The following is a 3,278-nucleotide window of genomic DNA, read 5'->3' as shown; positions in this document are numbered from 1 at the left end:
AAAACATGATGATATTTCAAAAGGACACAAGAGAAAGCTTAAAGAAGCTTCTATTGCCCCAAAATGGGATATTATGATTATAAATTTAAGAATGATTCAAAATTCTTATTATTAGAATTTAAAAATGGTTGCAAAGCAATTAAACTGAAATGTTATTATAAATACAATTGTGTTTTAAATGATTAATGTTTGTTTTTCAGGTATAGTATATTTTAGAAAAGATGGCTGTATTGACCCAGAGCTAACTGATATGGTCAAATAATATGGGTAGAAAAATGGCCTTTAAATATGGATAGTGTTGAGAAATACTTTTTCCTTCTCTGTGTTACTTTAATAACTTGGCTTAAGGTTACAATCCCAGAAAGTAATTATAAAAATAGATTATAACCTATTGAATAAAATAGAAATCTTTAAGTCCACACTAGTAAAATTTAATAAATGAATAAAGAAGAAAAAAAAGGTCTTTCTTGTAGTAGACTGTTAACAAATACACGTGGAAGATGTGATAGAATTAAACAGTGACCATTTAGCAATCATCACAGTCATAATTAGTATAGACAAGAACCATCAATAGATACTAAGGCCAGTGAGAGCAAGTAGGATGAGAAATGGGATTTTATAGTCCCAAAGTATCAATCTATGAAATACTTATGAATTATAAAGGAATTTTTGGTTTTATTTTGTTTTTCAGAGACAGAGCGAGAGTCAGAGAGAGGTATAGATATGGACAGACAGACAGGAACGAAGAGAGATGAGAAGCATCAATCATCAGTTTTTTGTTGCGACACCTTAGTTCAGGGGTCAGGAACCTTTTTGGCGGAGAGAGCCATAAACACCACATATTTTAAAATGTATTTCTGTGAGAGCCATACAACGACTCATGTACGTTACACATTATCCAATAAAAATTTGGTGTTGTCCTGGAGGCAGCTGTGATTGGCTCCAACCACCCACAACCATGAACATGAGCAGTAGGAAATGAATGGATAGTAATACATGAGAATGTTTTATATTTTTATATGTTATTTTTTTTATTAAAGATTTGTCTGCGATCCAGATGCAGCCATCAAAAGAGCCACATCTGGGCCCTGGCCGGTTGGCTCAGTGGTGGAGCCTCGGCCTGGCGTGTAGAAGTCCCAGGTTTGATTCCTGGCCAGAGCACACAGGAGAAGCGCCCGTCTGCTTCTCCACCCCTCCCCCTCTCCTTCCTCTCTGTCTCTCTCTTCCCCTCCCGCAGCCGAGGCAGCCGAGGCTCCATTGGAGCAAAGATGGCGCGGGCGCTGGGGATGGCTCCTTGGCCTCGGCCCCAGGCGCAAGAGTGGCTCTGGTCGTGGCAGAGCGATGCCCCGGAGGGGCAGAGCATCACCCCCTGGTGGGCAGAGCGTCACCCCCTGGTGGGCAGAGCGTCACCCCCTGGTGGGCGTGCCGGGTGGATTCCGGTCGGGTGCATGCGGGAGTCTGTCTGACTGTCTCTCCTGATTTCTAGCTTCAGAAAAATACAAAAAAAAAAAAGAGCCACGTCTGGCTTGCGAGCCATAGGTTCCCAACCCCTGCCTTAATTGTTCATTGATTGCTTTCTCATATGTGCCTTGACCATGGGCCTTCAGCAGACCGAGTGACCCCTTGCTCAAGCCAGTGACCTTGGGTCCAAGCTGGTGAGCTTTGCTCAAACCAGGTGAGCCCGAGCTCAAGCTGGTGACCTCGGGGTGTCGAACCTGGGTCCTCCACATCCCAGTCCAATGCTCTATTCACTGTGCCACCACCTGGTCAGGCAGGAGAAGTTTCTTTATAATAGAGAAACCTGGCTTTCATTATTCTCAAAATATTTTTTTTTTTTTTTTGTATTTTTCTGAAGCTGGAAACGGGGAGAGACATTCAGACAGACTCCCGCATGCGCCCGACCAGGATCCACCCAGCATGCCCACCAGGGGGTGACGCTCTGCCCAACAGGGGCGATGCTCTGCCCCTCCAGGGCATCACTCTGCCGCGACCAGAGCCACCCTAGCACCTGGGGCGGAGGCCAAGGAGCCATCCCCAGCGCCCGGGCCATCTTTGCTCCAATAAAGCCTCGGCTGCGGGAGGGGAAGAGAGAGACAGAGAGGAAGGAGAGGGGGAGGGGTGGAGAAGCAGACGGGCGCTTCTCCTGTGTGCCCTGGCCGGGAATCGAACCTGGGACTTCTGCACGCCAGGCAGCTCAGCTCTACCACTGAGCCAACCGGCCAGGGCCTCTCAAAATATTTTCTTACTGCTCAGTTCATATGGATGTGGTCAATCTTCTGATCCAACCAAACTGCTACCCATTGATATGCCCTTCTCCCAAGGGTTTGGACTACCACTTGGACCACCGCTTATTCCCACTCAGCCACTCTCCTTATGTGAAATTTGACCACCACTGGACTCTGAATCCCTCTTTGATAACTTCTTTGTATATTTGTGAATATGTTTAAACCACCCTTTACTAGGATCTGGTTCCCCAGTTCTTTGTTCAGAAGACACTGGGATTGTAACCTTAAGCCAAGTTATTAAAGTAACACAGAGAAGGAAAAAGTATTTCTCAACACTATCCATATTTAAAGGCCATTTTTCTACCCATATTATTTGATCATATCAGTTAGCTCTGGGTCAATACAGCCATCTTTTCTAAAATATACTATACCTGAAAAACAAACATTAATCATTTAAAACACAACTGTATTTATAATAACATTTCAGTTTAATTTGCTTTGCAACCATTTTTAAATTCTAATAATAAGAATTTTGAATCATTCTTAAATTTATAATCATAATATCCCATTTTGGAGCAATAGAAGCTTCTTTAAGCTTTCTCTTGTGTCCTTTTGAAATATCATCATGTTTTTAGAATCTCCATACTTTCTGGCTGAACAAGAAATTTCAGGGTCATCATCTTCTTTTCCTTCCCTGACTCTGGAGTCGCCATATCTCTCCTGGAAGACTTGGTGGTTTTTAGTAGGTAGTGATATTTAGAAACCAGATCTTCCTTACTGCTTGAGGTCTCACTGCTCCCAGTAAGACCTCTTAGTAAACAGAACTAAAAATACACTTAGGCTTTATATAGATAATATTTATGTACACACATATTTACATATTTATTTAAATTTGGAATTATATAACTGGAAACTAAGAGTTCACAGCAATATCTGTGATTATAACATCTACAGGTTCTTTCTAGATTTCCTCTTTTCCATCTTTGTACCTTGTTTCTCTGATAGTAAGAAACTTAGCTCTCATATCCTCAAAATAATTGTCCTTTTCTTTTT

This window comes from Saccopteryx leptura, chromosome 3, assembly GCF_036850995.1.
Source record: "Saccopteryx leptura isolate mSacLep1 chromosome 3, mSacLep1_pri_phased_curated, whole genome shotgun sequence".
Taxonomy (NCBI): Eukaryota; Metazoa; Chordata; class Mammalia; order Chiroptera; family Emballonuridae; genus Saccopteryx; species Saccopteryx leptura.
This window is presented reverse-complemented; position numbering follows the sequence as displayed.